A 22,724-nucleotide genomic window follows, 5' to 3' on the forward strand; every position below is an offset into this window, starting at 1 on the left:
GTAGCTAGGTTCCATATATAGGTAGAACATATGCATGGTTTAGGTTACTAGTAAATTTTGAAGCCAGTGACCTAGGCACTCCATATGCAACACTTAGTATTCTATTTTAATTTTCCATATACTGTTTTATCTAATAACCTCCTAGCATCCTTTCCATAAAAAAGCCAAAATCCCAGAACATTGCTTAATTTTAAATAGTTCAGGAAAAGAAATATGAAAAACGTGTATGCTGTTAAAAACTACACTGTGGTTTTACAAGCAGCAAAAATATCCATAATCAGTACAGTATTTATGTCTGGAAATAGAACACAGACTTTTCCAGACAACACTAGAATGATAATATAAAAGCAAATCTTTACTTGAAAGACTTCAGGTACAGAATACGTGACAGAAATAAAGAACCCTACATTGATGGTATTTATGCTGATGTAATTTTTCCATGTCTTACCTCAAATAATATTTAGTATTCCATCAAGATGAGACAACTACAAAAAAACCCTCCATTTTGATGTTAACATTGTTACCTTTATTGTGGTTAGATTTTGAAACAAAAAGGCATTATTTTGCACCTTAAACTGAATAATCTAAGTCCTGTGAAAAGAAAACATTTAACTTGCTGTTTATTTTAAAATGGTTAGTGTATTGGACATGTATTAGATACCTTTTGCATATTTTGCACACACAAAATATCCTCACGCAGTAAATCGTGTGCAGATGCATCTAATTTTGATGCATGCAGATGGACTCTAATGGAGACTTCAACAGAAGAAAATGGACCTTCCAAAATGGAGACAAATGACAAGCAGCCATTTCTTTCTTCCCTTTAGGTGCTTTTGTTATGATCTGAAAACAGATCTCAATCATTCTTCGTGGGTCAATTTTCATTGTTCCAGATTTTCTGACTGTTCCTTTTTCTAACTTGAATACTGAAAGCAACAAGGAATTTGGAAAAAATAAAAGACTGACTTGGCAGCTGTAGCCCGGGTGAAATTCTCTGGTTGGATAATTTCCCTGACACCTGGAGAGTAATGCTAGGGGACCACTTGGTGATATATGTCTTACAGGTGATTTTCTTGCTGTCACAGCTGTGCTAAAATTTCCTTCTATTAATATGACATTGAGGCTCTTGCAAGACCTCAAAGGATACAGATGGCACACAGAAGAAATTTTATTTTTCAGGGACTCAGCATGCTGATGATGTCATAAATACACATTAAAAAAATACAGTCTCAGTTTGGAAAGACACCTTGACTCAGGAATTATTCTACCTATTAAAAGCACTGGAAAAAATCAGGAGAATTAAAATACTCTACTGTCAAAAAACAGCATTCTGACTAGGAGGTACCAATGCAAGGAGCACTCTGAACTGAGTACTAAGGAAACGCAATTAAATTTGGATGCTCTTGAAATATCTCTGTAAAATTCAACCTCTGCAGTAAGACCTAATCTGAAAACAACCTTGAAAGGGATTTTGCCTAGGCTGAGTTAAAATTAATTTTAGAAATTCAACAAAACATTCCATTCTGACATTGCAGTTTCCATTTATGTTGTATCATCATCTTTTCTTCAACGAAGAGTCTTCTACATCCTGGAAGGATAATTTTCAGGAAAACCGAAAATTAAATAAATGGTTTTCCTCTTTTATGCAATGCGCCAAAGTAACTGACAGACCAGTTTTACCCTCAAAAACAGTAGTGCAGATGCTTCAGTATACCTGGTAAGAACAAGCAACATTTAATTCTTTGTGCTCAATGAAGACAGTACCTTTGTGAAAATGATGGCAGAGCCTCAGGATTTTGGCTGTGAGAGTAGTAAGTGAAACCAATTTCCCTTCTAACAAGAAAAATAAGTGAACAAGATTGGATTCAAAATAAAAGAAGTCAGAAAATACATTCAATATTAGGTTTCTTTTTTTCCCCTCTGTTCTTTGTAGTGGCAGTCTGTAGACCAATGAGGCAGCCTCTAAATTATTTATTTTTATATGTGTTAGGAAATTTTACGCTCATTCTGACAAATGTGGTTTCAGCCTTAGTAACCACCTTTACTAAAAGCCTAACACATGAGGATTAGGAGAAAGCACATGTTAGGAATCTGAAACCATATGAGGATCAGCAAGGAAATGAAAACTCTTTCTCAGTTCCAGATCATTAACTTTAGAGAAGGAGGAGTGTGGCGGGGGGAAAGGGCTGATGTAACTGATTAAAGAATGGTTTCATTTACTAAACCCAGCATAAAGAACCAGCAAATAAGTGTGGAAGTTTCAGCCCCTGATGGTAAAGACTGGAAAAATTTTAAATAGTAATTAACGAAGTGGTAAACAGAAATAAACTACAAGAAACAGCAAGAATAAAGTTCATGACAATAAATGAGCAATGTTTTAACATAAGCCCTAACACATGACATAATTTCTTATCACACTTGGGTTAATAAATAAAAATAAACATTAAAATTTAATAATTAGAGCAACATCTAGGCCAGTTATTATGGATACATTAATCTTAGAGTTTTACAAAATTGACTGAATTTCAAATGCCATAAATTTAAAATTTCTGTGGAGGGATGAACCATTCCCTCCTCTGTACTAATTACCTTGGAGGCCAAATTGTCTTCTTTCCTGGTGCAGCAAAATAATTATCAACTACTGAGACTTTAAAAATTCCAGATAGACAGTTTGTGCTGAGCATAAAAATACATGGTTTTTGTTTCACTTACGTTTCTGAAGAGTGCTGTATGGACCTCTTTTTGCAGTTTCTAAATAACCCACCACAGAAGAACACCTGTAGCCCCTGATGTGCAGTTTTAGTAAGAGAGGTCTATGTTTCAAGTTAAAAAGGTTTTGATTTTCTTCTTCATAAATACTACCCAAATTCCTGCCTTTCCAGAGCAGTCTAGGAAACTATTTCTTAGCTGCTGCAGTTAAGAGCTGTTAAGAAAACACTTGGCTGCACTTCAATAGCAGGAGCAAATGAGAAAAAGAGAAGAGGTATAGTGTATCACTACGTTTTTGCAAATTACTTTCCAAAATATCACTAAAGGTCTTTTGCATAACTTATTCCATCAGAATTGCCTCATCATGCATCACCATGAAGCTTGTGCTAAACTGATCTATGCACTTTTTAGTGTTAGAGAACCTTTCACAGTATTTATTTCCTATTCTTTTTCCACAGTTAATGTTCCTGGTGCTTTAGAAAAATATTAAAATGATTTTTCCAAGACGATTTTAAAAAATATCCATTATCTCCATAGAGACCAAATAAAAAAAATATTTAATTTATAGAAATGAAATTTCTCCTTTGCAGTAAAGAGGTCAGAAATTGAACAGATATGAGCAGATATGGCTATGTTACTTCTTTTCTTCCTTACAGTTTTTCAAGTGGTCCTGTGAGAAAAGAAAAATATTTTTGAAAGAGCCCAAATTTTAAGCATATTTTTATTAGGAAAGAATCATGTAGCTCTGTCATATTTGATCTTTGGCCAGTCCTTTGGCTTTTTATTTTACTTACATTCACATAAGATAATTGTGAATAGATTTAACACGTTTAGCATATAATTCCCTCAATAAACTAGTAAAAAAATTATATTATAATTTTACATAAAATATTGAAGACTGAAATTTTTCAAATATTTTTAAATTGGCTGTTATCACTCTAGCCTATCTTTTTCAGGCCTTTTCTCTCAGTCTGGACTCAAATGATGTATCTGATTAAGCTGGATTGAGGAATGGTCTGGTGAAAGAGCCCTGGTTTAAGTACTGCTATTTCTCATTTGTGATTTCTGCCTCCCTGGTGCTGCTGCATGTGGTCCCTTTCTGCATTGGAGACTGGGAAACTGATGGGATGGGAACACTCCTTTTCTTTTTTCCTTACCCTTTTCTGTACAGATTTCTGTTATTCCTAAAGCTGCCTGACTGTCAGGGTCCCGAAGAGGGTTATATATGGGGGAGACAACAAGCAGAAAAGTTAAGTCTATCCCAAGGCAGGAGTGCTGCTGGACTCGGACCTTCACCCTGAGATTTGAGATTGAAGTCACCATGATCTCCCTCTGTGTTTACTGAATTTGTCACATGGGTCCTTGACTGTGTCTAGATGTGGAGGTTTCCAAATTTCCAGCGATCTTAGGTCAAGAGCCATCTACTGCTTCTGTTTGCAGGTGCTGAATATTCATGGCTGGAGGCAACTTGAGTTACTGAAGGCTGAAAGCAGATGGCATTGCAAGTTTGGCAGCTAAAAAGAGAGGCACGTAAAGTGAGTGAATGAATTTCAAAAAAGAGTCATGACTCACCACTTGCTATTCTTGTCAATGATGAATAAAACAGTGCCCTTGAGCTTGAGTTGCTTTTAAATTATTTTAAAACACCATGCCCCTTTGGCAGCATTTATTTCCCCTTTTCTTAAAAGAATGGTTCTACAGTCTTGAAAACATTGGCGAGTGTGACTGGTCTTCTTTTCTTTGTTTCTATTAAGAGCTAAATATATGTAATGAAATAAAAAAATTGAATACTGTGGCAAAATTATTTTCTTGACAAAAACCTGAAAATTAAAGTTATCTTGCTTAAAGTTGTCTCAAGTCTGAGAAGGTAAACACTTTTTGTAATAGTACTGAAATCATACCCCACAGAAATTAATTTCAGTTGCTTATGTTCATGATCCCATTGCAATAATAGAATTACACTAAAAAATTTGTTTGTAAGATCACACAACTGATACTGCTTTTGTGACAAGGTCTAATCTTCTAATTCTTCTAAGAAAAAATTAAAAATCCTTTTTTTTTATACTGTGCTGAGGCACACAACTGTAAAAACACTTTTCTATCCTCATATATGTGACCTCAAAGTAATATTAGCCATTGTATTTGTGTTGCTGATTTTTTTCAGGATTACTGACAAGGCTCTAAATAGTTCAAATTTACTAAAAATTTTTTTTTTTTTCCTTTTTTTCCCCTTATCTGTTTTCCAGGAAGACTATTAAAGCAAACATTAAATGATGTTTCAGATTTCTTGTGGAATTACAACAGATAAAATAATCAAATTTCAAGGTAGAAGATTTTAAGCACTAATTCAATGGAGAACACTTTACTGGCAATTAATTCTAAATGGGGGTAATTGGAATATTCTGATTCTCTTCTAAGCAAGATGAGTTAACTATTTGTTATAATTAGTTAAAAATATATTATTCAATTTTAGAATTCCTAGAAGAAAGATTTTAAGACTGACAGTCAAAATATTAATTTTTTTCTTTTCCTAACCCCCAGCATTACATGCAGTGACAAGGGATGACGGTGCTCTGACACCTCAGGGTTTTCCATGCTCCTGCATTCACAGTGACTGTGGTGACTGCAGTGACTGCAAGAATGGCAGAATATGGTGCAAGGTGGGATATTAGCTAAGAATGATGTGACATCTTTTCTCTTGGCTAATTAGTTACAAAGGCCTTGAATAGCCTGAACTCTTTACACGGTTTGTTTTTGAGGTTGTTTTGTTCCTTTGTTTGTGGTTTTCTTTTTTTTTTTTTTTTTTTTTTTTGTTTTGTGTTGTTTTTATTAAAGCACTGACCTAAGGAAAACATTGCACAGTGATCTGTGCCTGCTCTTCATAATTTTTTTTCCTCGTTGTTGGCTTTTTATGCTGATCTAAAAAAATCATTCATACAAGTCCTTAGATATTAATTTTCAATATAATTCAACTGCACATATACAAAGTAAAGGTTGTTTACCTTAAAATTTGTTTCTTCAATAAATTTTTAAAAAACTATGAAAAGTTTGCATATTTGTATAAATGTGTGTTTATTTTGTTGTTGTTCTTTGTTGTTTGTTGTTGTTGTTGTTGTTTGGTTATTGTTAATATTTGCAGGAATTGATGCAGCCTCTCCCAGGACTAGAAGCCAGATTTGAAACTGTGACCTACTTAGTGGTATTATTTCTGATTTTCAGAGAATACCCCACTGTATTTGACAAAGACAAGATTTGCCTGTAATTTATTTCTTATTATACTAAACAATTCCTATTATGAAGAGGATGTAAACAAACATACAATAAAAAATTTCAAAAAATTAATTTCTTCACATTCATTCCAGTAAAAGTCTGTCCAAATTGAAAGCGCAGATCAAATAGTGCCAAAAGAGCATAAATTTCATGTTTATTTTCTAGTGGCTAAATGGAAAACCCTAAAAAGCATCCAAACTGTACCTAACCAGAGGTTAATTTATTCAAGGTAGCTGACTTCACCAGTGGCCACAGGGAGAAGTTATAAATGCAGCTCAGGAAGTGTGTGCAATATATTCCAGACTTCCTCTATTTTCAGCTCAGTAGATTTCCTCCTTTAAATGTAAATTCTGTCTCTTTGATAATTAAATGCAAGGTGTATTTCCAAGAGTTTATAAAATTTCTCAACTTTGGCACACATCTTTTTACTTCGAATTTCATGACTTCTGTGTGAAACACTCTTGGATTTTTATTATTTTGAGCCTGATTGCCAGATGACATGTCTTGGTGCCCATAATTATTCTGTTGACTGCTTCTATGACCCTAGGGAGTTGAGTGGTTTGTGCATAAATTTTTGTTTAGCTTTGCTCAGCTGTAAGTAGAAAGAATCTCAAGCTTTAGATGCTTTTCATGCTACCTTTCTTTCTTCTATTAATTTTTTTTTTCTAGTTAATGACCAGGTAACATTTTTTAGCCCAGCAAGGCAAATTCTGAAGGCAGCTGATGACTCACACAGATATTTTTCTAAGGAATTCAAGTGTCAGGTTAATATAAATGGAAATAAATATGACACAGGAAGTAGCCTTTCCTTTGAAAAATTATAATTCCACTTTAGTTACGGCTTAGAAACATTAAACATTTATTTCATTATTTTAGGAAAATAATTTTAAATTTGAAAATAAGAATTGATGGTGCATTTGCAATTTTTTCAGCCTATGTATTCTTTTTAATCAAGGTTCGTCCAATCTAATCACCTTCTTTATAAAAATGTTTTGTTGACAATCTTTCTTGAGTGTTACTGAGTATTACCTTGAGATCCTCAAAAGCTTGGGCTAATAGACACATTAAGATATCAGCAGTTTCTTTTAGTCTTATGGATGAAAAATGCTTTTTGACAGTTCAAATTCCCAGGAAAAAATGGGAATGTTGAACATGTTGGAAAAAATCATATGCTGGGAAAATCCACAAATATTTCTAATTCCCCCCAGTCTGAAAGGAGTGCAGATTAAATATGGGAAGGCATGGACATCTTGGCTCTTATACAGTCAGTCACTGTGACACCTAAGTATGATACAAATATGGAGTTGAGACAATTTAATTTGGTCTCAATAAAAGAGATTATCCCCCTTCTGTGCCTTTATATTTCTGATATAGTCCCATAATCAATCTATTATCATAATATTTAGACACTATATAGTCAGTGCACTATATAGGCAGTGGGAGTCTTCAGTAAAATCGAATTATTTTTTTTCTGGTGCTTACTAGGTCACAGAACAAAAATAGTACCTATGTAAGGGAAGACTGTAAACACTGTATTAATTTTTATTTCCTGGAAGAACTCTTCTAGAGCTTGCTAAGAAGTCTTGTGTCCCACATAACAGGTCTTTAACCTGCCTGTACAAAATGTAATTGCAGTGGATAGAGTACACTGAAATAATCAATTTCATCCCGAGACATTAGGGAGTCTTAGTATGAGCTGACTCACCAAAGTAAAAAATAGTACTTCATTTCTCTTGACTGATTCTCAAAAAAGCGTTGGCAATTTTTGGTTTTCCTGTGTGAAATTTTGAATATTTGGAACATTTGACCATTAAAAACGTAGAGCAGAAATTAGGGATCAGTTCTGTTTATGTGGTTATTGACAGTCCAGCCCTTGCTGCCCTACTCTGCTAGACTGAGGTAGCTAATTAGGGGGAAATCACTCAGCTTGTGCTGGAGATATCTTGATTGTGTTGGAATAATCATCTATACTTTGGACTGATCATCCATATTTCACACCATATATAAAAATTTTTAAGAACCATGAAAAGTCTTTACAAAGTACCTAGGTGTTACAGCTTTTTAATTTTCCATTCCTGCAACCTGTGCCACTTTATATTTACATGATACTGTATTTTGTGGTAACACTGTAAATATAGTGGCACTTGGAAACTTTTTATTAATTTAAATATTTAATTTAAACAGCAAATGGTGGGGTTTAAAAAAAAAAACAAAAAAACAAAACAAAAAACCAAAACAAAACAAAAAAACAAATACCAAAACAATTTCAGGGCATTATATCTTTCACTGATCTTACATGCAAGGGAAGTTTTATCACTAAATATACCCTAACAGTGTGCCATTTCCACTTGAAGATCATGTTTTACAAGTCTCATTTTGCTCAGTGGAACAGATATTTTGAAAAACGATGTCTTAAAGCGTACAGTATGTTTCAGACCTGTCTAGGGAAAAAAATTAGTGTCTGTCAGATAGCCACAGTTTTTTTTGCATTGACCTTAAATTTTCCATCACTTTACAGTGGAACACCAGAACTACCTCAAGAGTTATCAAAGGCAATTGGGGAAGAACAGCTTGTGGTCTGCATTCATACTTTGCATGTACAAAGTGTACAAAGTGCACAGCACTTTCATGGGTTTTTGGTCTGTCTTTGGTGGCATCTCCTTTGGGAATACAAATGTGATGATACGATGCAAATTCAAAGACTATCTGAGGTACAGCTTAGGAGCATGGTACTGTAGATAATTTTGTGTATTACTTATTTGCTTTCAGGAAGTTGCCAGAGAGCATCTCAAACTGCTATCTCTGTAATATAGACTCTAAATATCTCCATTAAAACAGATATAATTAATATAAAATAGAAATACTTAGAGAAGGCCCTTATTGTTTCTTTAGGTTAGAAATTACATGCTCCATTAGTACTTCTGCAGAAACAAATTAATTTAAAATAGTAGTGTCTGTGTGAGGCCTTTCATTTCCAGAACTGAAGGAGTGCACCTGAAACACCCATTGACAGACTGGTTTTCTATTATTTGCTACCTGTTTGTTTCCTTGGCTTTGCAGTTGTGTACAATGATATTTGGATGTATCTTCTATATAAGAAGAGAAATCCAGCCACACAGGATGAAGAAAAACATGTAAGATTACAATATTCTGTTACTCCCAAATGGTAGAAACAAAAAAAAAAAGTGGTGCCTTTATCTTATTCTATCTTATTCTTTCAAAGAAAATGACAAAACTGCATAAGCTGTTCTGTAATGGCTATGTTTTTTATTTATAATCTTAACTGCCATTCACAGTTCAACACATAATCTTTATTTAAAACCTTATTTCATCTTCTTCTGTTATGACATTGAGTGATTACTTTGGACTCAAACATAAATGTATCTATACTTTGCCTTTAGTTTTATTTATCATCAGCATCTGTTATTACCAATACTCTTTTGCTCATATAACTCAGTATTTGAAATCTTCCTGCTTCCATCTTGTACTAAAAATATTGTAAGGATATAGGTAAATCTTTTAAAAACACATTAATACTGTCAGAGTGGATCCAGATAGAATATGGTAGTCTTTATCTTGCTTACTATTTGCAGAACAAAATATATGTTCAGAGGAGTAAAGTCTTTATCAGTGGATATATCTGAGGAAAGACTGACTTACAGAACTGTTATATCTAGTTCTGGAGCTGTATTATTTTTATTATATTATTATTATTTTTATTATGAAAATGGAATATTGTCAAAGCAGACTAATCTACTAAGTACTTAGGAAAAAAAAAAATAATCCTGTCTTTCTGTAATAAAATAGTTTGGTGTTAATATCAACATTGTGCAAACCTTCTGTTACTGCTGAGCCAGTTACAGAATCAGATGGTACTCAGACACATCTGCATCTCATAGGAATTGCTGTCACATCACAGCTATATTGGTATACATAAGGTAGAAAATATTATTGCCAACAGGAACATATAAATAAAACAATAAGCCAAATTGTGTTTTTAATAGATCAGACAAGTCACCATTCTTCAAAAATATGTTCACATAATTCTATATGAAAAGGGTTGTAAGGGTAAAAACATTTTAATCTCTTTTTAAAGAAACAAAATTTAAGAAATTTAGAGAGATGTAACTCTGTGTTTATCTTACTCATCAGAGAAAACATTAAAAGTAGGTAATGGAATTTGTTCACAGTTTGATAAAACAAAAAAATCCCCAGTATGAAGTAATGACGATAATAAAACATATTCTCCTGAGGCCTTCAGGAACTTTCAAATCTCTTAAACCAAGAAAATGTTTCACATTGTGAGACGGGGAGAAATTCAACAAAATTGTTATATTTGATAAATTTTTTGAGCTATGAGGGGGAAATGGGTAAAATAATCAAGGCAAGATGAGAAGGTTACTTTAAATCAAATTTCCCTTTTGACTTTTAAGTTCTTGTTTCAAAACTGAGAGTCATATGAAACACAGATACTTTGCATGTGTTACAGAAAAAAATGTGTCAATGTGTACGACTCATTCAAAGAATTACTCTTCAATGATAAACACAAAATCTTCCTCAGGAGGGCAATTTTATTTCAATACTGAGAAGAATGTCTTTCTGATGTAGTATTCAAAATTTAAGCTAACAGCATGAGCAAGTTATTTTTTCACTTATTCTATTGGTATAATCTGAGCTCCAAGCAATAGTCAATGGTTGCTTCCAAATATTTGATGATGAGGCAGAAACCCATCCTCTGTGATTTGGTTTAGTCTTATGCTGTTCCATATTTTAAACTTTGCTTCCATCACAGTCTGTGACAAGAAGTTCCCCAGTTCAGATTCAGACTGAAAAGTACACATTTCAGCACGGTTCAGATCGGGTTTAGCTCTGAGCTGCTGTCAGATAAACTTCTATGGAAGTGCACAGCATGGATTAGCATTTGTAACATAGAGAAGAAAATGAAGGAATCCCCAAGTGCTAAGCATGATTCCTTTTTTTAAAGTTGTGTTTCATGCTGGTTCTATCCCTGCTTTACTTAGATTACCACCAAGTAATTGGGTGTGCTCTAAAAGCATACTTGTGGATAAAGCTACTTCATTTGTGAGCATTCATAGGTAGGGTATGGGGATCATATGTGCCAGACCTAAAACGAGGGATTCTAATCCTTAGGTACTTAGTATAGATACTCAATATTTACTTGTCTCTTAAGACTGTAAATGGCAAAGTCAAAACCTCCATTCTTCAGTTATGTACTGCCATATTTTGAACAATCTATCTTCAATTTTTGCCTGTAATTGCAAGCTCAATGTGTTTCAGTACTCTGACTATACTTCTACAAAAAACAAAAAAGATCAACCAACTAACCAAAAAAAGCCTCGAAATGAAACACAACACACAAACAAATGCAAATTTGTTTCTGTGAAGATGAAAATGAGAGTTCAGAAAGGAAACAAATCCAAGAGGCAGGTATTCCCAGTTTTGCATGCAGATATTTAGTATATGCAAAGGATGAAGGCTGAAAATGGGATTTGAAAAATCCTACACATTTGAAAGAATGAGAATAACTGGAGGAGCAAAAACTCTTAAGGAACTGTAAACTAAAACAGTTTATTTGCTTTTGTGTCTTATTTCTAGGAGATTAAGATTTGATCCCTACAGAAATTCAGAGATTAGATCTCCTGGAATCATATATGTTTACCATATCAGTTAATTGTACTCTAATGGACTATACCTGTGCAAGTCTTTGGATATTACAAAGGAGAGCTTCTGAATTTAGAATCTAATTTAGTTACTAAACACTAAAAGTTGAAGATGTCACAATGAATGTTTGCCTAAATGGAGGTGTATGGGGGAGGAGGAAATTCCAAACACTAAAGCTGTGAATGAAGCCACAAACTGGTAATATAAAACATTTAAAAGAATGATATTTAAACAACCACTATTGGTAGTGTTACATAAAAGTGTTGAGTGCAATGGCTCAGATAATTATGAAGACCAACTGCCATTTAGGTCATGCACACTCTTAAAATCTGTCAAAGAAAGTGGAATGTGCTTTTGGAATTAGCGCTCAGAGCTGACAGGATATGGTGAAACCCTTAATCATTTCCTTACATAACCCAGCAGGATTATCACGTGTGCAGACCGTAACATTCCCTTGAATCTGGGGTCATGGCAAGGTTTAAACTGAAATGTGATTACCTAAATGTACAAGATGTACTGTAAATCCCAATTTAAGCAGTCCCCTTAGTACAATATTTCCAGTGAAAGCTTTTGAATAGCTAGCTTGAATTACTTCATCTGATAATCAGAATTAAACTATGAATTACTGTGTGCTTGCTTGGTAGCTGCATGATTTTGCTCTCACAAGAGCTATTGGCTAGTTATCAGAGAATATGAATGTTTTTCAATCAGTTCAGACTATATTTTTTAATTCTTAGCAGTCAAAAGAGATAGTGCATTCTGAAGATGACAGGAAAAGTGCGGGGGAGAAGTAGCCTTTCACACAGAGCACCATTTTGCCACATTTTCCTTAGAAAAGGAAGAAAGAAAATGATTAAAAAAATCTATGAAGACCGTGGGGATATCTAATGAAGAACTTCTGTCAAACCCTACTTCAGCTAAGGCCTGATGTGTCCAGAGGTGAAAGGAATTAATAAACATGTGTGGAAGAGGTGGCAATGGAACTGTCAGAGTAGACCTTGGGCATTTTGTTTTGCTGCCATTGTGTACATGTGGGTTCTAAAAGGCACCTTGTGCTTAAACCACTTGAAATGTCCAAAATTCAGGTCCATGCACCAGAGAGACTAATGAATGCAGTCACCATCTAAATACAGCACATCTTTTCCACTGTACATTAATATGCTTTCTGTCCTCTGTAAAGCTTTCCTGTCTCATAAGTAACCAGACAAATCAGGTATTTGTGAAGATTTGATGGGCAGCCCTTCAGAGTGCAGCTTCTGTCTCTGATGTTATGAAAGAGTTTAGGTAGCACTGATGTTACAAATTCATGGACTGGATGAGTTCCCTCTAGCCTTTTGGAGAACAGTGTGACAAGACTTGGATGCTATCCTTAACAGAGCTTTTCATGAAGACTTGGACTTTGAGTGAAGTACCCATGTGAACTGAGTATTCAGTTAGTGACATGGATAGGACAAAAGAGTCAGATAATGTAAGCTGTTACAGCCAAAGAAGAAGCATGATGTCTTTGGACCACAGCTATCCTTGAATAGTTTTAAATCACTACATTTAAAAGAAGAAATGTTAAAGCCAAAACATTGCTGTATTTGTCTGATCCCTGGATTTATTTAGTTTAAGTAACCAAATGCTCCCCTGGAAGTATGGAGTATTGGGAGAAAGGAGGAAGTGATGCCTCCTGCTTCTGAGTCCTGCTCTGTTTGGCTATGCTCCACTTTCTCATCAGCAGAAACTCAAACCCATAGCAACAACCTGATAGTAAATAAGTAGACCTGATCTGCTGTAAATAATGTCAGAAAATAGTAAAACTGGAGAGTCAATGCCTCAGGTGTTAATAGAACTGAAGTGTAATCTGAACATCCGCTCAGGCTGAGCATCAGGTACTCTGCTTCATGTCCCTCCTTGAGCTGGCATCTCTCTCTCTTGATTATGATATCTGAATGCCCCAGTATTACCCAATTACCCAACTTAGATTTGTGGTTACACCAGCAAAAGCTATTTTGTACATGAGTTGAGCTGACTAGTGAGAATTTGTTTCTGGGCTTTATCTTTAAAGTTTTTCTTTTGCTCCAATTTAGCCCATTACTCGTAATTATGCACTTCTGACTGCCTAAAATAATCTCCTCTCTCCTTGATTCTATCCCTTCAATTATTTAATCATGTTTTGCACAGCTGTGATTAAATTAAGTTATATATATATTTTTATTTTAACTCTCCCGATATTTCTTCTCATTCTTCACTTTCATCCCATGGATAGGATAGTGAATTTCCTTAGTAAAGACATAAAACCAGAAGCTTAAATAGTGCCTTAAATATTTTAATATTTTGTTTTAAGTGAAGTTTCTAGCTCAGGCTTGTTTTCTGAACTCTTTCAATTGAGCCTATGCCTAGGAAGGTTTGCCTTTTCTCTACTTGAAATGGGATGAAGTACAAGTTCTCTGACTTGGAGGAGAACAATGTTTGGTTCTGTGTGGCCCATGCCCAGCAATTGAACCAGTCAGGCCAATTAATTAAGCCAGACTTTTTTCCAGCAGGACTTGTGGTCTCAGCCTACAAAACAATATGAAGTTTGCAGAGAGTCATGCTGTGGGCTGCTCTCTGCATGCAAGGCCCAATGTCATGTAGGATTTGTCAGCATGGTCTGGCCCTTGCACCCTCCAAACTAATACAGACAGACATTTGGTCTGTCTGTGGTTCATCAGATCATAAATTTATATCAATTTATAATCTGAATTTGTGATCACTATTTATACATGTCCTGCACAGCTGGAGAAAAAAGAATTTTTTATTTCAAAGGTATCCACATGTTAATAAAGAAAAGCCTGAAATAAAATTGAATCACATATAAATGTTATTATTTCAACTACTTCAAATGGAGACTAGAGAGAATCTGAAGGTTGGATGTATATATTTTATAGAATGAGCTTCTGGAAACTTAAGCAGTTGCTAATTACTCTGACTTTTCCTTCCCTCATTTCATCTGCTGGCTCTATAGAAACTTCATGATTTACCTACAGTTAAAGACCTGAAGTCTACTGTCCGACAGCTAAAACCTGATGGATGCAGATACCCAGACATCATTTTGGTCTCCACTATAATCCTGATAATTTATCTTTTTTCTGGCATGGCCACAGCCCCAAGGCTGTAAATGTAGGAGAAAGGACAGGAGGCATGAGGAACTAGCCATTGCAGCTCATTTGGAGGAAATTATTTGGATTGAATTTGGAAGAATCTAACATATAGCTATCACAAACCCTCATCTTAGGGCAAGTAACCACACTAGAAATATAGCATCTCTGAGGAAAGTAGTGCAGTTTGTTTCCATAATTTCATCTTCCATTTCGTTAAATACTTTTTTTTTTTTTCTGGGTACTTGTAGTATCAGTGTATAAAAATGGTACTTAAGACTCGCTCTGTTTTTAGTGTAAAAAAAAAAAAAGAAAAAAAGTAAAGGTATATACAGACTCTCCCATATTTATCAATTTACTTGCTCTATTTTTCATCAACCAAGAAGAAGAGAAAAAAAGTCTCCTACTAGAATTTTTTTTTAAATTTTTTTATTTTTTTCCCCAAAAAGAAGTTTTATCTTCAAAATTTTATGTTTGGAGCAAATATCTCCTTATTTTCTGCCTGGGGAGTATAAAATATTCTCCAGGCATTTATTTCAAAGACTGATTTCCCTGAGAAATTTGGCTCCTGGTAAGTGTTTATAGCGTCAGTGTCTAACCCAAGGCACTGATTTTATGTTCAAAGCAGCAGCATAATAGCTTGTAGATTTACTGGATTTTAACTCAGATTCCTTTTTGCACCCCATTGTAATGGATGAATAATTTCTGACTCTGAATTACTCATGTTGACATGAACTTGAGTGAATAAACTAAAATGGAGTTACAAGAGCAGAGAAAAGTTTCAATAGCTTTATATGGCTTGCCTCTCCCAGGAAGTATGAGTGTATATTTTGACTAAGAGCTTTGTTGAAATTAGAGAGAGATATGCATATTGAGTTACAGGGGTAAGCATTAAGGTGGGCAGGGCCTCAGCACAAAAAAATGACACACTGCCAGAGAAACAGAGCCAAAGTCATGCATTTTTCTTCTTGTTCTGCAGTCTGCCTTGATGTAGGAGATGAACTGCAATTTGTATCCAAGAGCAGAAGTGTTTGCATTAACTAAGAGCTAAGAAGCTTCTGCTGGCTTGATTACTACTAATTAAAAAGCTAAATATCCTTTCAAACAACAATAAGAGTTCATTCATAGAATAACAATGTAAGAATATGTGAATTTCAGTGGTAGTTTTGTATGAATGATTTATACAAAAAATATACTTATGTCTTGCATTCCTGCTAAATTTCAATGTGTTTTTTGAACTATCAGTACTTAATTAATCAAGACATAAATACATCTACTCTGGAGTTGGAAAACGCATGGTCGGATTTTAAAATCCTCTCTTAATTTTTGAGGCTTTGGATGTATAAAAAGCACCATTTCAGCTATCAGTGTTAGGTGATGAAATATAGACCTGTTGAAATCCTTTTCCCCTTTGAATTTTTTGAAGGTTATTCTCCTGCCTTTAAGTGTGCCTGTTCCTAAGAGTTCAAACATCCAAAATTATCTTTAGCATCCATGCAGTTATTTTTTTAAACTTTCTGTAGTATAGATTTGTTCCCTAAACAAAACCAAAATTATTTCAAGCAAAACCTCATACATGAATTTAAGCATGAAGACTAGATTTCCAGAGAAAATCTGCAAAGGATTTCTGCTTCTACAATGACCTTTACTTTTAAGGCATTTCGCCATAAAGACTGCTGTACTTGACATGATTTAATGCTCATCCAATTAGGCTGACAATTTGTTCATTTGAACTGAGAGTTGTCCTGTCTCCAAAATTTTGTGTTGACCACACTGTAGTATCTACTATCATTTAGATTAAGATCACAAAATTTTTAGGACCTAATCCCAATGAATATTCCATTCATAATTTGAGTTACAGTGACATAAAAGTTACTTTGACTAAATACGATAAATGGCCCTGTACGTTCATTCAGCAGTTTCTAAGTCGTTGAATCTCAGGGTCTGCCAAGGATTCAAAACTGGATCATCATCAGTAAAACTGTCTTTTAGTTTACTATTGTGAGTCATAAGTTTGGATATAGTCTTGTGATTTAAAATGATGGCTTGTTATTTGAATGATATGTATAGAATATTTGAAATAACTTGAAAATGCCATTTTATTAATTAATTTGAAGCATGTTTGCTTATATCTGTTACCTGATACAAAAATATGTTCAATTTTTAGCTAGGAATTAAACTTCAGAGGCAAAGAATATCTTTTGTTCCTTCTCTGATTGAGCAGAGTTACCAAAACACTGAAAATGCTATTAGTGTATTTGTATCCTTAGAAAAGCATAAAAGAGACAGCAATTCACAAACAGGATGAACTTTCAAGAAATTAAGTTAGAAGATCAAAGGAAGAGATTAAAGAAGAGCACTCAGAAGAAGTGAATCCCACTGAGACTGTAGCTAATAGAGAAAGACCAAGAGACCCCAGAGTAGCAGCTGCTGCCAAAATGCCACTGCTATAATAGAAAGAAAATCTGTATCTTGAAAGTGAAACAGTTGTGTTTTGTTTGCTTGTCTTTTTTCTTCTACCACTAAATCACAGATATTTCTAACATAAAAGGTAAGTTTTTCCATAGACTAGAATAGTTATCAAAATGCCAAAATGCCACAGTTTTTGTCTTTATACAGTTAAAATTGCTATGTTTAACCATTTATTCGACTTTTTAAAAAAGCAAAATCATTAGATAAAATAAGTTATTGGGAAACTTATTTTCTCTGGATATATTTTTATTGAGTATAAGAATTTATAGCTGAATTAGTTACTTCAAGACATACCAAAAATATTACTTATCTTCAAATAAAAAAAAAATACAAACTTACCTATATCTTGGAATTAATAATGAATGAATATAAAAAGAATCAGTAGATTAGGCAATATTTAGTATAGGGTGTTTTGCCCAGGACAAATAATCTAATACAACTGTCATATGTAGGATTTATATAATTTGATAACTAGAATGATCCAAACAAATATATTCATTTTCTAGATGCAAATTAATTGGGAAATTTTTAAAAACTGACAAGAAATAGCTCATCATCTATGGTTCTCCTACAACCAAACCATGATAATTATTTGCAATATGGGAACAGTAGAATTAGCCTGTATTTTATCCATGTCTATTTGCCGGTGACATGTCTTTTCTGGCATATTTTTGGGTTTTGGGGTGGTTTTTTTGTTTGTTTTTGGTTTTTTGTTTGTTTGTTTTTTTACTTTTTTGGGTTTTTTTTTATTTCTCCTTCTCTGTCTCTAATTGTTAACATTTTAAGACCTAGTCATTTTGATCATCCTGATTTCTTCAAGTAATCTGGTTCAAACTTGTGACTTGCCAGCATTTGAACTCCATGACTACAGCCCTCCAGTCACACCAAGTTAAAAATACGCTTTTATTTGCATGGCAGCTCTGTTAAAAAGAGAACCAAAATGAAAGGGACAAAAAACCTCCCACCAGTCTCCATGTTCTGCTGTCTTTGCTGCACTATTTAGGAGCTGCACCACTGAGCTTTCCACAGAGACATGTTCGAGTGTCCAGGGCAGAAGGAGCTCAGGTGGAAACACTTATTTCAGCTTCTGTGGGACTTTCACAGAATTTCCTTAAATCCTCTGTGACTTCATGTTTCTCCACTGACCCTCATTCCAGCCTGTTTCTGATAGTGATAAACTGCAACATGGTGACCATCTCTTTTCCTCTGTCTGTTACTCATTGAAAATCATCCATCTGCTACCTTGCTTAAGCAAACATTTAAATATTTTCAAGGCCTAACCCTACAATTTTTCATGATGACAGACAATAAAATTACTCTCTCATCCATTGATCAGCTTTGCCTATTGAGTGGTATTTAGGCTTAAAACCCTTTTCAGGTCCTATGTCCTGACATAGCTAAATTTTTCTGATTCTGTTGGCCATATCTGAAATAGTGTCTTTTGTTTCCCTTTGCTCAGACATAAAACTTGGCAAAGTTCACAGCTTCTTTTGTCTTGATCCTTTACACTGGGGAAGGCAAATGCAAGCATTCTGTGTACTGCTGTGCTGCACAAAAGATAAGATGCTTTTAATCCCCCTCAGACTTTTTAGAGACAAGCTTCATTCTATACATAATCTTTTTCTTCATATCAGTCTACTTTTCCCCAGGTGTTGGTTTTTCAGAGTCATCTCCATTCTTTTTTGCAAATAACTCATCATTCCTGGGAGGTACTCCCTACAAGCATCTGTAATGATTCCTCATTATCTTTTGTTAGGTCTGGGTCTGCTGCAGTGCTTGTGAAAGGCACCCTGAGCTGGGATGTGTTGAGTCTACTATCTGTTATACTGAAATATATGCTTTCCTTGCTGCTAGTGCTTTCTGATTAGACTACATCTACCTGTTGTCCCTCATTTCACTCTTGAATTGCCATCTTAGTGGTAGAAGACTCATGATTATTTCTTTTTCCCACTGGAGTGTGACTCCGTTCCCTTCATATTATGGTTAACATAATTAATATGAATAAGAACTAAGACCCTGTCGATTTAAAAATGCTTTAAGATGAATGAGATCGCTTCCATTGGTTAAAGAAATATTTTTTTATTGCACAGCTCTGTGTAAGAGACTTGTAACACATAGTCATGTAAGGAATGAGAGGCATATATGGTGTTCCACAGTAGCCTTTAGGCTTTTACATTGAAATAGAGCAGGCACTGGCAGGGAATGTGTGCCAGGTCACTCAATTTATAGGCTGGTTTCTGCAGACTGAACTGCCCATTTCAGAGCACAGAGCCACAGACAGTCAGGTAACTTCAGCTCCAGCATCATATGCAGTCTTTTTGAAAGCATCTGTCTGATAGCAGTGTGGCACTGAGCTGTGATACAACATAACTGGTGCCACAGCGAGAACCTTCTGGTCTCTTGGCATTGTGAGATCTTATTAAATAATTCTATCATCTCACAGCAGCTGCCTGTTGAGGCACTCATTGGCAGTCTTTGTAACCATGCACATTCTTTTATCTTACAGCTGAGACTGACAGAAGTAGGTGTCCTATTTTTCTTGGGGTTTTTCAAAATAATTTCTTCTTTTTAATTCTTAGGAACTGTCTGGGCCCCACATTCTTCATCTATCTATCCCCTGGGAAAAAAATTTTATATTAAAAGAATTTTACATTTTTTTCTAAATTAGGGAAAATCTAGTGTTTTCACTGTCAAAGGATGTTTTTTTCCTGTTTGTGTTATTTCTTCTGGCTGTGAGCTCTGGATTGAAGAACAGAGATTTTCTTTCTTTCATTTTCCATCTTTTTTCAGAAGTAGTGTTTTTAATTGAGGATATTTCTCATCTCTACTCTTTTGTCAAAACCTTCCTAATATTTTATTTATTTACAGTGTTTCTGAGCACAAAGCCTCTGAGTTGAATAAGAGATTTTTTCCATCTTCCTCATGCTGCTTTTTAAACTCAGTACATTTTAACAGTGAGTTTCATATTTTGTTCTTTTTTTCATAAATTTAACTTTATTTTAATCTATTTTTTATCTTTTTTTAAAAACTAAAGCTTGTATACTTTTTAAAAAAAATTTGTTATTGTGATGTCCATTAATATAAAAAACAACATTGTAACATTTCTTAAGAAAACAGTTATTTCTCAAGCAGTCCAGAAAGAGTCCAGTCAAGAGACAAGGCCTTGTGGGTCTCACAAGGGTATGGTGGAGAACAGCCTCCAGTTTTCTTTGCTCCAGGATGAAGAACATGATATGGCACAAGCAGCTTGTGCTGTGCCTGTACTTAAAAAGAGTTCTGAGAGGGATCTGAGGGTGGTGAGGGGGTTGGATGCTCCTTGGTTAGGCCAACACCTATTTCCAACTCCCAGTCATCACTGGTAGCATTTTAAAATACTTACTGCTTTTCTGAAATATTTTGGCCTATGATTTCCTATAAAACTGGTACTTTCTTGTAAATATCTTGTTAATATCTTCCTTCAAACTGTCTTTGATGGAATACCTATGAAAATTTGAAGACAGAAATCACAGAGAATACACATCACAGTATGTTTTACCTACTCTTTCCATCTTTCAGTTGCACTGATGCTGTTGATGCTTTGAGGGTGGGGCTGCCTTTCTGCTTTAGACATTGGAAAAACGTATAGTAGGGATAGCCTTGTTTTCAGAAAATATAGCTATTTAAATATGTTAACAGTCAAATACTGACAGGGAGAAGACATTTGCTACTTCCAGGAAATAGTAAAACATTTGGTTAGTCTTCTTTCTTTTGATATCGGCACCAGCTTTTACATAATATGTTCTATCATTAAACTAAAAATTTCCCTCCTCTCATTTTCATATAAGAATATATGTAGATAAATGCACAGTAAAATAAGGTAAGATTATGTATTTTGGTGAGAACTGTACTAATTAATAAGGACTATAAGTAGTGTCTCTGTTGTACTAGACCACGAGGCTTCTTATAGTAAAGAGATCTAGAAAATTCATAAAAGCAGACATTGCAGTAAAGAAAACAGAGGTCAGTGATATTTGGATGACTTTGAATTGTCAATCAGGGAAGCAGCAGGATTTAAATTAGATTGTTTCTTTTGTAGCCTGGATAATACATGTTAATGATAGTTAACCCAGCATGTTAGTCTGGTTTACATTAACAATCATAGCTAAATAAAAATATGATATAAAAAAAATGTGAGATATGAAAACAGAAAAAGTGAAAATATCACAAAATTCTATAGGGATCCTGACTTGTGAGCCAGCTAAATAAAGTAGAAAGCCAAATGGACTTAGCATCCTGAGGAGTCTTGTTCCATGTTCAGTAGCATGCTCTAATTTAGCTTCAGTTTTAATGCAGATAGGTTTCATGTGGAGATCCTCTGCTCATATTTATTATTTATGTGTGCTTATTCATGAGCAATGAAAAACTGCAAAACTATTGAGTTACTGAGAGCTTTCTATGTAAAATCTAATTTTCATAAAGAGCTCTATTTCTCAGTCAATAGCTGGTTTATTGAACAAATGAATCCCTCGAAGAACTAGTATTCAAAATATAAATTCAGAAATGTGTCCCCTTATCCTGTTTCTCTCTCCCCCTTCCAAAACCCTCCCCCCCAAAAAAGACAAACCAAACCAAAAGCAAACCAAAACAGACCCAAACAAAACAAACACCTAAAAACCAAAACAACAAACAAAAACAACAAAAAACCCCCACCAAAAAGCCACTGAGAAACAAACAAACAAAAAAAAAACCCAAACAGACTTTGTGAAGAATTTCTGTTGTTGAAACTCTTGGGCTTGGTAAAACACTCTATCATACTTGTTAATTTTTGGGGATTTTTCAGTGTTTCAGTGTCTAATTTGACATATAATACAGTTTTTCTCTCCTGCCATGTTTTCTGTTGTTGTTTTTTTTTTTTTTACTTTCTTACAAATAAGTAAGACACATACATATGGAACTGTGCACATGATACCCAGCAATATTTTAAATCTTAATACTTTTATGTTTAAATTGTTAATATCTTAAATCTGACAATGTAGAAGGGATGGATAAATTGGAGCAGATAAATGTGAAAGAGCTGTAGCTAAACACCTTTCCCAATGTTCAAACATCCTTTTTTCTAGATTCCATTTTATTCCTGAGAAGCATCACTTCTTTTTATGCCAAAACTCAAAGCGGGATTATTTTATTATGCTCTTTGCTGGCTTTGGCTGGGGTTGAGTAAACTTTCTTTGCAGTGGCTGGTATGGGGCTGTGTTTTGGATCTGTGCTGGACACAAGGTTGGTAACACAGAGATGTTTTTGTTATTGCTGAGCAGGGCTTACAGAGCCAAGACCTTCTCTGCTGTTTGTATTTCCACCCTGGTGAGGGAGTTGGGGGTGCCTGAGAGGCTGGGAGGAGACAGCTGGGACAGGTGACCCCAAATGGGCAAAGGAATATTCCAGACATGATGCTCAGTACAAAAAGTGGGGGGAAGAATGAGAAAGGTGGAG

At 34.7% G+C, this 22,724-nt stretch overlaps 1 long non-coding RNA gene across 2 annotated transcripts in view; it reads right to left on the reverse strand.

Annotated features, from left to right (window-relative positions):
- Positions 1-503: 503 nt before the first annotated feature.
- LOC147648222 (uncharacterized) overlaps positions 504-22,724 on the reverse strand; it is a 42,036-nt gene continuing 19,815 nt past the window's right edge. For both annotated transcript variants that reach the window (XR_015280943.1, XR_015280942.1), the window contains 2 exons: positions 4,000-4,223; positions 504-3,379 (listed from right to left, as the gene is read on the reverse strand). This is a non-coding gene — a long non-coding RNA (uncharacterized LOC147648222). The remainder of the gene's footprint in view (positions 3,380-3,999; positions 4,224-22,724) is intronic.

The sequence above is a fragment of the Cyanistes caeruleus genome, chromosome Z, assembly GCF_971803275.1.
Source record: "Cyanistes caeruleus chromosome Z, bCyaCae1.hap1.1, whole genome shotgun sequence".
Taxonomy (NCBI): domain Eukaryota; kingdom Metazoa; phylum Chordata; class Aves; order Passeriformes; family Paridae; genus Cyanistes; species Cyanistes caeruleus.